Raw genomic sequence first — 12,287 nt, forward strand, 5'->3', positions numbered from 1 at the left:
GTGGCTGTCCAGTTTTCCCAGCACCACTTGCTGAAGAGACTGTCTTTATTCCATTGGATATTCTTTTCTGCTTTATCAAAGATTAGTTGGCCATACATTTGTGGGTCTATTTCTGGGTTCTCTATTCTGTTCCATTGGTCTATGTGTCTGTTTTTGTGGTAGTACCATCCTGTCTTGGTGATTACAGCTTTGTAATACAGCTTGAAGTCTGGAATTGTGATGTCTCCAGCTTTGGTTTTCTTTTTCAACACTACTTTGGCTATTTGTGGGGGGTTTTCTGGTTCCATACAAATTTTAGAATTGTTTGTTCTATTTCATTTCTTTTTAATCTGGTTGTTTTTAATGATGCATCCCAAGTACATAACAGTACCGTGAATATAATAAATACAAAGAAATATTAGTTGAATGTGTGGATAGATATTAAGTATATTTACTTGTATATACGGAGGTTCTCAATGGTTCTACTTTAAAAGTTATTTATTTTGAAAGAGAGAGCATAAGCAGGGGAGGAGCAGAGAAAGGGAGAGAGAGAGAATCCCAAGCAAGCTCCATCCACACTGTCAGCACAGAGCTTGATGCAGGGCTCAAACACATAAGCAATGAAATCATGACCTGAGCCAAAACCAAGAGTCGGACACCCAGCTGACTGAGCCACCCAGGTTCCCCACAAATGGTTCTATTTTAAAGGAGAAAATATAAAAAGTATATTTAATAGAAATGGAAGGCATATTCCTTCAAGGACATAAGCCTTTGTAACAACTTCATGACCCCCCCCCTCATTCTCACAGTGGTGGGAATGTGGCCTGTACTCTAGAGTATGGGGTAAAGTGTAAGGTAGAGTGACTCTCCACGGACAGAGTTTTAAGTGGATCATAGATTTTATCCCAGAGAAGGCACCTGGACACAGGCACTTTCACCTCTTTCCCAGGTGCACAGAGCAGGTAAGAGACAATGTGTGGCCTCATTTGAAAGAACTGTAAGAGAAGCTAGAAGAGAGTGTGAACTCCAGGCCCAAAGTGAAGAGGAACATTTTTGAATTGGCTGAAGATATAGAGACATTTTTGGCCATGAAATGAGGATGTTATTATGATGCTTCGCAAGGATGCTGAAGCGTGCTGCATGGTGATGTTAGCTTATGTTTTCACATGGAACAAATTCCTTGTGTGACATAGAAACAACCTTAGCCTCTACTGGCTGGACACACCCAGACCTCTCTAAAACAAGTCATGGGTGGCTTGGGATCTTCATGCTTCTGACAGCATCCTGGCCCTACTGGACAGACAGGGAGAATTGTCAGTTTCTAAAACCATATACACTATTGCGTTTGTGCAAACTATAATTTTTTAATACTTGCTCAGATTATTGTGTAAGCTATTTGCAATTTATCAAGATACTTTTTTCTTTATAATTATCCTTGGGTTGTAATAATTTTCAATGAAGGGAAATAATGAACATAATAATCCAAGAGACAGGTACAATTAGTTTTGGAGAATTTATATGACAGATCCTTTGGTTAGTTTATCATCAAACTTAATTGTGTTCCTTTAATAAATATTTATGGATTAATGCTAAATGTTTAGTGAAAGTGAGTTTGACACAAGTTTGACAAGATTGATTTAAAAAAAAAATCCTAATGTACATGTGTATTATTAGATGCAAACCACAAAACTGTATTTTTTTTCCTAAGTGGGTGTATGTCTATCAAAATGAACTATTGGAAAAAGCACATGTAGAAAAACGCTTTAGGAGTGCCTGAGTGGCTCAGTCAGTTAAGCATCTGACTTTGGCTTAGGTCATAGTCTTACAGCTCATGAGTTTGAGCCCCGTGTCCTGCTCTGTGCTGACAGCTCAGGGCGTGGAGCCTGCTTTGGATTCTGTCTCCCTTTCTCTCTGCCCCTCCCCTGCTCACACTCTGTCTCTCTCTCTCTCAAAAATAAATAAACTTTAAAAAATTTTTTTAAATACTTTAAAACTTAATTAGAAATCTTAAATATATTGTTTTTACTGCTTTGACATACATGTGATAACTCTAATAAGCCGCAGGCAACGTTGTTAAATACAGATTTTAGAGGATTGATTTTCATAGACAAAGTGCTCCTACATTTATCACACTAAGTGCATATGTGTGAATACTTCTGAAGTGCTTTAAAGACATTCATTCCCTCTATCTGTGTATTAATTATGAGTTTGCCATTCTAATGATGCTATTCCTTCCTAAAAATGGAAAGAATCAAACTTTACTTGCACTCACAATGTGACAAATGATAAATGTGGGTGCTGAACTAATGATGCTTGCTACTCAAGTTACAAAGAGTAAAACATTCTTTGCACAGGATAGATCTGGCTTTGCACAGCTGAGGGGTTGTTGGACTACATGAGAGTCCTTGAGCAACCCCGTAAAAGAAGTTGAGGTTCAGAGTTCATGAAGACACCTGGGAGTTGGCCAGTCATAGCCAGTGGGTATTATTTAGTCCTAGTACCTGGGAAGAAAGTTGATCTTCACAATCACTTCTATTCCTTATTATTCCTTTTTTTTTTTAAGTTTATTTATTTTGAGAAAGAGACACAGAGAGAGTGGAGGAGGGGCAGAGAGTGAGGGAGAAACAGATTCCCAGTGTGGGGTTTGAACCCACAAACCTCGAGATCAGGAATTGGATACTTAACTGACTGAGTCACCCAGGCACCCCTGCTATTCTCTTTTCTTAAAAAAAATGTTGGGGTGCCCGAGTGGCTCAGTTAAACATCTGACATTGGCTCCGGTCATAATATCACAGTTTATGAGTTGGGGCCCTGCATCGGGCTCTATGCTGACAGCTCAGAGCCTGGAGCCTGCTTTGGATTCTGTGCCTCCCTCTCTCTCTGCCCTCCCTCTCTCTCTCTCTCTCTCTCTCTCTCTCTCTCTCTCTCTCTCTCTCTCTCAAAAATAAACAAACATTAAAAATAAGTACATAATTCCTCCACCAGTAAAAATGTTCCAAATGTGTACATTTAATTCAGAGTTCAAAAGACTGATGAGTTGTTTGTTTGTTTGTTTTAATTATCACAGAGGGCAAAGTAAGGATGAGAGAGGACAATAAAGGGTGAAAATAATCCTAGTTAAAAATGAATACCGCATCAGCCACAATGGCTTTACATGGACTATCATCTCTAATTTTGAAAAATCCTTAGATCCAGAGGCTATAAAACTGAGGCTCACATGACTTTCGTAACTTGCACAGGGTCATCATGATTGTTAGTTCTGGAGCCTGACTCCTATGCTCATACTCTATTTTCAGCTTTCTAATGGCCTCTATACCATATTTGATTAGTGATCTAGCTCAGAGTAATAAGGAAACGTGTAAGGAACTGATGTATTTAGATTTACATGCAGAAAGGAGAAAGGGACAAATACTTTGGACCACTTCTGTGTGCCTGACACTATGTTAAATATTTAGGAAATTATCTCATTATTTATCTTTATACTCATATTTGGTAAAGCCTTCATGAGAATATAAGTTTTGAGATTTGTTTGGAGTCAGGCAACTGAAGGATGAAAAATAAATAAGAGTGATTAAAGATTTGGGAAGTAATCCTTCTAATAATAGAATAAAGCATGAAGTCTTGTTTGTTTAGAGAAGAGAACGTTAAGGAGAAAATTACTGTTAAGAGTGTCTAGATCTCTAAAAAGGCATTTATAAATGTATGTGAATAGGGTCTTGTTGTTTCCTCAGGCCAATGGAAACAGGGCAAGACAAAATTGTATGAAGGGGGGATTATGCCACTCATGAGGAGAAGCTTGCTAAGAATTAGCGTACTAATATTTATTGAGCGCCTACTGTCTACTCCTCTGTCTGTAGTAGAGGAGTACTACAGACTGTCTCCTCTGTCTAGGCAGAGATAGAGATAGAGATAAACAAGTTATTTTAGGAAAGAACTTACATCAATTCCCATTCCATTCTGCTCCAGTGTTTTCCTGAGGGAAATAAATATAAATTTATAAATATATGTGTATATAAAGTGAATCCTGTGTTCCAATCTGTGAGTTATGTAGGGCTGTCTCTATTTTTAAAGGGGGATCTGAAACTCAGAAAGTTTCAGTCTTCCTAATTTCATACAGCAAGTCAGTGTGAGTCAAGACAGGCAGTGGAACTCTCCGAGGATGGAAAAGACACAAAATCTGGAGTCAGAGAATCTGAGTTGTGGTGTGTACTTGGTCACTTTTCATCATGTGATTCTGAGAAAAATAATTCCACAAATTTCCAATGCTTTATATTTAAAAGAAAAATAAGAGCACACACGGGGGCGCCTGGTGGCTCAACTGGTTAAGCTTCCAACTTCGGCTCAGGTCATGATCTCGGGATTTGTGAGTTCGAGCCCCATATCAGGCTCTGTGCTGACAGTGTGGAGCCCGCTTCAGATTCTATGTCTCCCTCTCTCTCTCTCTGTCCTTCCTCCGCTAGTGCTGTGTGTGTGTGTGTGTGTGTGTGTCGCTCAAAAATAAATAAACTTAAAATAAGAGCACACAAAAAGATTGGTAACAATAAATGGGCATAGTTTCAGTGGAAGTATTTTCAATATGAATATAGTAAGTCTTCAAAGGATTTATGAAATTATGGACTTCCTTCTTGCCATGTAGTTGAAGGTTACATTAAAGGAATCTAAATGCTCATTTTTAAAATCACTCATGTTTTTCTATAAACTTCTAACACTTGCTTTTCTGCCCACATGTTTTTACTTGAATGCTTCTCATCTTTAAATTCATATGCAGTCTTTTTGTCTTGCTATTTCATATTTCTCTAATAGTCCATGATTTGCATTACTTCTGAGAGATTTTAGTTATCTATCCAGTAAGAAAAGAAATCGTAGCTATCTCATCATACTTCTTCAGGTTATCAGCTACCCACTATCTCTGGGGATACTAAAAAGATGGCCGTTGTGATATCTAGTTATCTGTCAGTCTTTATAAAAGTTAGAGCCAACTGAAACAGAAGCCAGCAATGAAAACTACTTACAATGTCAGAGACGTACAGGGTGACTCTTAAGGCTAAAAAGTTTAATGTTTCTTGTACCTTTCTATATGTTATTCATTTATCATATTGAAATTGGATTTGTTCGCATAATTCCCATTACGGGAAATCTCTAGAAATTTGTAAGCTGCACGTAGACCCAATAATCAGATTGATGTAATCACTAGTCACAGAAAAAAAAAAAAAATGCTTAGGTCATAAATAACAAGAGAATCCACTTATTGTAAATAAAGTAGAAGGGAGACATTACAGAGCAATTTCAACCAAGCAAGATAATTAAACTCAGAGATACTGTTTCCTGTTTCTCTGGTATAAACAACAAAGCGGCTCCACTGGCCTCTGCACAACCTGGATGTCCTAAGGCCACATCCCTCTCCTTTCCTTCCACTTTCCCTAAAGAGAATTCTGGGTCATAAAGGAATGAGAATTGGTATAACTTCTTTCCTGAAAGGACTTGAGCTTCCTCTGCGTTGATATTTGTGTCATCTTATTATAAGACGAGCTAACATCTATTATTAATTGATGCACTAATTAAAGCCATATTTGCAGTTTCCATTAGCTTATTCCCTAAATTCTCCAGAGTTGGCTGTCTGGTTTTAATCAAAACCAAATGGTAGTCCAAGTTCCCAGCCTGAAGCAGCTAGGAGGAAGTCATTCAGTGGAGGCACAAGAAAGCAGAAAAGATAAACAGATGATAGTTCACAAAATTTGTGTCGGACAAAGGGTGCAGATACCGTGAGCTGCTCTGGAGATGTGATTCAGGGACTCTGTCATGCTGGATGGAAGAACTTGCAAGTACTTAATGTCAGCAAGACTGTAATGGGATCAAGATGGAGTCTGTCTCCTGCTCTCCCAGCCCTGCGCTTGTGTAACTGGAGGATTCTGACTGGAGGTAAAGCTGCATGTGCCATGACAGAAACTACTTTAATTCTGTGAAGGATTCCTGGGATTGGAGAGGTTTGAAGGCAACGTTCTATCTCCTGGCTTCTCGGGATTATCCTCACAGATCTTGTCAGGTACAGTATGCAGGGCTGTAGCATTTTAACTTGTAAGTAGGGTTAAAAAAAAAAAAAGAAAAGAAAAAAGTTTTGCGTTTAGGGGATTACCGTTTTTAAAACACCTAATTTCATCTTGCTCTCCTAAGAGATCATTTGAGAGGAGAACGGCAAAGGTATTTGGATTAAGTTGTGCACATGCATTTAATATAGTGGAAATGCTGTAGAGGAAGGAAAAAACTGTTTTCTTTCCTTTTTTTTTTTTTTTTTTTATTCATCAGCAGTGCGGGATAGAGAAAGCTCTACGACTTTATGACTCTCCAGCTAATCACCTCAAGAGCTTTGACAAACTCACTTCAGTTCTGTGTAAAATCAGAACTCCTAAAACGCCCAGGCGGGCTGTGCTCGGCCCCCCTCCCTCTGCTTCGTGCACTCTTTCTCACATGCACTGCTCAGAGGCAGGAAATGCTTCCCAGGCAATCTGGGCCTGCTTGTGGAGGCCCCTTTCGCAAAACATCAGTCTGAATTTAGTGGACAGAAGTCACTAGGAACGCCTTGACAGACTCCTGCTTTAACTGAGGCTCCCTCCAGCTGCAGAGGGTGTTTTTGTTAGAATCACACACTGCGTAAAACTGCTTAGAATAGAGCCATGATCTCAACCACGAAAACGTGAACTTATATTTTGGAGGAACTAACGGGGACGGACTTCTTGCCTAGCCTGAGCGTTGAACAATGTCATGCCTGGGCGTTTCAGCTCCTCGTTGTCTAGGTAAGACGCTGTGGACTCTCTGTCTTTGTATGTCGAGGCAATCTTTGAAGAGGCAGAAAGTTTGACAGAAAGGCTAGCATCTTGCACTGAGTGGTGATTTCCTAAGTTGTGGAGTTCAGCTGTGAAGTTAGAAGTGGAAAATGTTTAGTGAGGAGGAACTGTGAGTCAAATTGTTTTAGCACAATGTCAATTCTAAAACAGGCTCCACAGAGATTTTACTCTTTTTCTCCATGAACGAAGAGTTTATTTTAATCCCTTTTTCTCTTAACTTTTTGATGAATAAGACCAGGTTTCCTGTTAGATGGCACAATGCAAAACAAATACATATTCTCACACTTAAGTGTGAGGGGTAAGTGATTTCTTTTTATCTTCCCCTCTTTTGCCAACAGGGAGAGTAGATAGCACCAGAGTGACTTTTCTTGATGATGTATCTCCAGAGAATATTCTGTGGCATGTAAACATATTAAGATTAGACTCCTCAGTAGTTCCCCAAACCGGTTTCAACCACAGCTCAAGCTGTTAGCGTACAACTTAAATGTTTCATTAAGAAACAGGTAAACACACGAAACTTCAAAAATTATTTCTATCCTAAATAGTATTTAATCTGACTTTCAAACACTTTAAATGTTAGAGTTGGGCTTAGTTTATAAGGGCTCTCCTAGATTCACTGCCTAGGTCATATTTGTGTGAATATTTGTGAATAATTAAAATAAATCTGAATGACAATGACATTCGCTATTATCATTTTAAGGCAGCTGGAAATCACTACAGTCATATGAAAAACCAAGCATGTATTCATGTATTCATAATTCATATAATCATAAAATTAGATTTCTGTGGGGCTGTAGTCTCTTTAAGATATCTTAAATGTTTAAGCCTGTACTATATGAAGTAAGAAATCTAGCAATGACTGAAATAAAATGGACTTGCAATGCATAGCATCCTGTTACATTTATATTTCCGAAGATTGAAAAATGAAAATAATGATTTTAAAGAAACAATGTGGGATGGCATGTGAAGGGAATAAATATTCAGGCGTATCTCCAAATCAATTAAATGACCACCAAACGTAACAAATGAAAGATGAGAGCCATTTGACAGTTGGATCATAAGAAATCAAGTGTTTTAATTCTAAACTTTCACACAGTACAAGGTGACCATTTGTTGCATTAGCTAACTTACTGAATTCTATGCTAGAATGAATTATCTTGGTGAATTTTAACTATTCATTAACAAATTAAGATGTGTTATTACCTTTAAGTATTAAAAATATCTATTGTTAAGCATGTTAAAAATAAAATGCTGACTTACCTAAATTATGATTTCATGATCGTAATTGAAAAGAATTCATAATTCTTAATAATTCACAATTTGAATTCCTAATCCAAAAGAATTTCAAGGAAGGAAAGATCTCATAAGAGATCACTTCTTGAAGCACTGTCCTGAGGTTTCCACAAGGCAGCTGAGGAATGACATTCAAACATGACCTGTCCAAGGTCATACTGCGAGCTAGTGGAAGAGATAACAGAGGAACCCTGCTTCGTAATTCAGATATCTTTACACTACATCACCTTCTCAAGTAATAATAATTATGCAGAGTGAAGTATGAAATATGTCCAGTAGAAGGCTACTTTTAGACAGAATCTTATAGCACCTCTTTAAAAAATAAAAAAGTCCTAAAACTGCCACCCGGGAGGGGGAAAAAATCATGGCTTAAAAAAAAAAGAATCAAATTCACTAAGTAATGAACTTTTCTCAAATGCAAAAGTTTTTATGCCTTTAACCCTTCAATGGAGTAACTTGTTGGTGACAATTTTGTTATATTTCCTATTTATGCTAAGAAAATCCATATGCTACTAATTATACTAATATTAAACTGATGTTTCTTAAAAGCATAGGGCTAGGAAGGAGTTGTCCGATTCATGTCCTCGTATTCAAATGGTATCATAACAAATCTATCCCAACCAGCAATGATCAGGGCTTTTATTCCCCACATCAGAACCGGTCTAAGGACCTCATGCACCCAGACATTCTTTCTTTTATCTAACCTAAATCTCTATTGCTGTAGCCTATTTCCAGTTTTATGGGTTTTTCCTCTGTGGAAACATGGAAAACCTAAATGGACATATGAAAACATAAGTGTACGTTTGTGGGCCAAATAAAGCCCACTTGCTTTCATCTTGCCTTGTATGGCTTATTTTCAATCCTTTAATTGGTTCATACATCTCCTCTGAGCCTTCTACAAGGTCCTTTAGTTGTAGAATGTAGAATTTCTTACAGTATATAAATGAGTGTCTGAGCAGGGCAGTGTGAAATGAGAGAGTTGGCTACTTAAGCTGTATCATACTTCATATGTGACAGTATATGGTGCCATGCAAGCTGAACGCCGCACTCCCCAAGGCAAGAAACTTTCTTATAAAACTAATATATGTCATTTCTACTACATGCCGTTTCTTGGAGGGAATGTGTGTCCTGATCCTTTCTTTTCCATTTTTATGAACCAGATCGAATTTCCTGACGTTATTACACTTAAAAGATACGCCATTCAACACTTTTGGTGTCACCGTACTGCACATCATTGGAATGAGGAATAAATTCAGTGAAGCAGTAGCTTATACAACTGACTGCATGATTAGCAGGGAGCCTAGCAAAAAAGAATGCGTCAGTTTATATTTTTCTTAAGGATATTATAATTTAAAAGGACGATTTTCCTGACCCCATTTAAACCTGCCCACAGCACCCACCTCACTACAAAGACCTTAGGCAAGCTTTCATCTCACTCATAGAGGATTGGGTCCTACTGGCTTTAAACAAGTTTAAATTGGGGACGTTTTAAATTAATCTTTTATTTTTCTCTTACGTGTTTCTTCTTGGAAAATGAACGGTGTATTATCTTACAATGAGAATCTCTCTGTAGAAATCATTACAGTACAACAGGTTTCCGAAGAGATGACCTAGTCCTGGATCGGAGAATTTTACTATCAAAATAGAGAAATGTCAATAATTGTACATGAGAATTTAAAGAGGATGAGGAAAAAGTCAAAACCTCTGGATCTGAAGGAGTTGGCATGACTGTTGTACCTTCCTCCCCCATGTGAACAGTAAGCCCCATATGCCTACAACTTTAACCAAACAAGTTTACAAAGAAGTCCAACTCCAGACTGACTTTGGTGTGTTATAGGAATGCAACTTTTATTTCCATGGTTCCCTTTTGGCATTAAATTGGTAGTCAGTTCATAGAGTTTTGAGAAATAGATGGACTTAGTTTTTAGTTAAATTAAACGGAATAAAGGTAAAGTGTGGACCTTGAGACCACTTTTAAAAAGAGAGTGTTGAGGGGCGCCTGGGTGGCGCAGTCGGTTAAGCGTCCGACTTCAGCCAGGTCACGATCTCGCGCTCCGTGAGTTCGAGCCCCGCGTCGGGCTCTGGGCTGATGGCTCGGAGCCTGGAGCCTGTTTCCGATTCTGTGTCTCCCTCTCTCTCTGCCCCTCGCCTGTTCATGCTCTGTCTCTCTCTGTCCCAAAAGTAAATAAACGTTGAAAAAAAAAATTTAAAAAAAAGAGATTGTTGATTTTGATTCAGTAGAGTATAGAGTATATAAGTCAACTTGAATAAATAAGGACTCCTATGCAAAAAAAAAAGGGGGGGGGAGACAATTTAAACAGCATGCATATGATTGTTCTCATTAATTAAGATAGATGGGCAGAAAAAAACTGTTGTATTAGTTATATGTGTAAACAATGTTTTGTATATGAATGAATTAACAAAGTATTTTAGCAATACAATTGAAGGAATTCAAAGGGAAAATAAGTTCTGTAATGGAAATGAGAGAGAAAGGAAGTAGGAAGATGAAAGCAAGTTTAGAAATTCAATTAATGTTTCTTTTTATTCTCAGCAATTAACAAAATACTTAAATATGGTGTCCATACCTATTTGTCAATAAATATTTGTGAATAAATAGGAAGGAACAAGGAAACAAAGGAAAGAAACACCAGTGATAAAGAATGGGAATTGTGGGACTTTTTTTTTTAATTTTCCAGACATCCTGTGATGATAGAATAATTTTTACAGGGGAGGAAAAATAAGAGGTTGTCAAGAATCATCAGAGCCTGAGGCCAAAGGTTAACAACATTCTCATAAGATGACATAACAAATTCATTAGAAACCAGAAGGAAGCTTGAGAATCCAGAAGTAGTTTAAAATGAAAAGTTACATGAAGCCAGTGACAGAGCACTAGTGCATTTTCCACTATTTAAATGGGGTGGAGCACTGAAAAGCTCAAGGGCAGAGTCAGAAAACTGGCTCTAATTCGCATCTTTGCCACTTGATGTTCTGTGATTTGTAGCACATCCCATAACTACTTAGAGTTTCTGCTGTTTATTAGTAAAATGTGGCAGAGAATGAGAACACTTATATCACTGGGTCATGTTGAGCATCACATGAGATTTTATATGGGCAAATTGTTTTGCACACAGTGCAAATCTTTGTTTAAAAGATTTAAATAAATCTTTGTTTAAAAAAGCATAGGTCAACTAGTCGAGAAAGAAACACTCATGGTGTTTCACGTTTTGGCCAAGTTGCTCATCTATATTGAAATAGCATGGGAATGTAAGGGATAGTTTTAGCTCATACTCAGCCATGGATTCTGCAGCTAAGGTCAATCAAAAATTAAGGAGTCGTCATCGTCATCATCATCATTAGTATCATCATTGCGTCCCATAACATCTAGTGAGTTCTTGCAGTATGCAATGGGTTAAGTGTTCTACATATATCACTAGCTTAGTATTATTATTTTAGCTTAATTTTATTATTTAACCCTCAACAATTTTTCATTATTCCCATTACACAAGTGAGAAAACTGAAGAACACATTTAGGTAACTCAATCACCAAGAAAAAGAAATGGTTCTTTAACCATATTGCCTTCACAAAAAAATGGAGATAATAACTTCTGCCCACCGATAGGCATTTGACCTTGAGCTAGTGACTGAGGCCTGCCAAAATTCCTCCCTATAAAATTAGGGCAATGATAGCAACTACTTCCTAGAGTGTGCATATTATTGCCAAGGGACATAGTGTAAGGACAGTACCTGACCCATAGTAAATGCTTAGGAAATGGGAGTCTTTTTTTTTTACTGTTACTATTGTAGTGACCATCAGAAGTTTTCGATGCACCTGCTATTCTGTATCCAAAAAACATTTGATAATAAAAACAAGTTCAACTGTACATAGGTGACAAAATAAAATGAGAATTGTACATATTAAATACAGACGGGAAAGTTGACATCAGAGGCAGCAACCCCTGCCAGGATATGACGTAACAGAAGTAGCTAAATTCCCAATGATTTCATGTTCCTGATTTCCATGGAAATCGTACTTATTTGAATGAATGCCATCTCAGTCTCCTGTTGTCACCTAGCAATCTAAGCACCTGTGTCGATGTAGCCGTATCTCTTATTTACAGTGAGCGATTACTGTGTCTACCGTTAGAGGGTTCTTAGAAATGATAGCAAAGCTAA

The 12,287-nt window shown here is 37.7% G+C and overlaps 1 protein-coding gene across 1 annotated transcript in view; it reads left to right on the top strand.

The window, feature by feature from the left end:
* Nucleotides 1–6,476: 6,476 nt before the first annotated feature.
* The window catches only part of DLC1 (DLC1 Rho GTPase activating protein), a 443,051-nt gene continuing 437,240 nt past the window's right edge, over nucleotides 6,477–12,287 (top strand). Inside the window, exon 1 of the mRNA XM_030312240.1 lies at nucleotides 6,477–6,770. The gene's annotated coding sequence lies outside the window, so the exon portion shown is untranslated. The remainder of the gene's footprint in view (nucleotides 6,771–12,287) is intronic.

The sequence above is a fragment of the Lynx canadensis genome, chromosome B1 (assembly GCF_007474595.2).
Source record: "Lynx canadensis isolate LIC74 chromosome B1, mLynCan4.pri.v2, whole genome shotgun sequence".
In the NCBI taxonomy this organism is placed as follows: domain Eukaryota; kingdom Metazoa; phylum Chordata; class Mammalia; order Carnivora; family Felidae; genus Lynx; species Lynx canadensis.